The sequence below is a fragment of the Nannospalax galili genome, unplaced genomic scaffold (genome assembly GCF_000622305.1).
Source record: "Nannospalax galili isolate Female #2095 unplaced genomic scaffold, S.galili_v1.0 scaffold1938, whole genome shotgun sequence".
In the NCBI taxonomy this organism is placed as follows: Eukaryota; Metazoa; Chordata; class Mammalia; order Rodentia; family Spalacidae; genus Nannospalax; species Nannospalax galili.
The window spans coordinates 138,571-139,336 of NW_008341479.1; positions in this window are offsets into that span (position 1 = coordinate 138,571).

The following is a 766-nucleotide window of genomic DNA, read 5'->3' on the forward strand; positions in this document are numbered from 1 at the left end:
AAGCTCTGTGTCTGGGCTCATAGTGAAATTTTCTTTATAATTCAGGGTCCTGACTTCCTGACTTCAGCTATCATAGAACTTAGCTCAGAGGAGAATTGATTCTTGGACAGGTCACCTGAAATGGAGCTGTGGTTTTTAGGTCGATTTTGTTCGGTGACACATGGAATCCTCTGTCTTCATTTGGGGTTTCACTCTCTGAGATTTTCTGAATTTGTTGTCAGTAAGAAGCACTGCTTGTCATGGAAAATTCAATCAATGCAGGTGAGGGGCCGGGTCTATTGGCCTTTGGAGTCTGGGGACTGACTCCCACAGCTCTCCTTGGAGAGGCACCTGGGGAGAAGGACCTTACCATAAAGTGCTCATTGCCCCATTCAGACTCCCAGAATTTTCTAGCACTTGCTGCTGGGAGCTGGTGTCAGGTGCTAAATTCACTCACACTGCCCATTCTCTCCATGAGATCCAATCCTGGATCAGTCTCTTTTGTTCTGTGGGAGCTAAGATCTTCTGCAAAAATACTGATTTGTCTCTGAGGACACAGGACTGTCAGATGAGCTCACGTAGTCATGGTAGGTGCACATAGTCTGTCTTATGTGAAGGCTTATAGAGATAATAGGTGTCTGTCTCTTTGGCTCAACCTAGTTGTGTATCAACTGTGACCTACATGGATTCCCCCTGTCACAGGATCCACAGTCAAGGGGGAGAACAGTCATAGGATGAAGCAGGCCAAGGAAGGAAGAAGCAGACACAGGTCAGGGGGCAGCAGGGC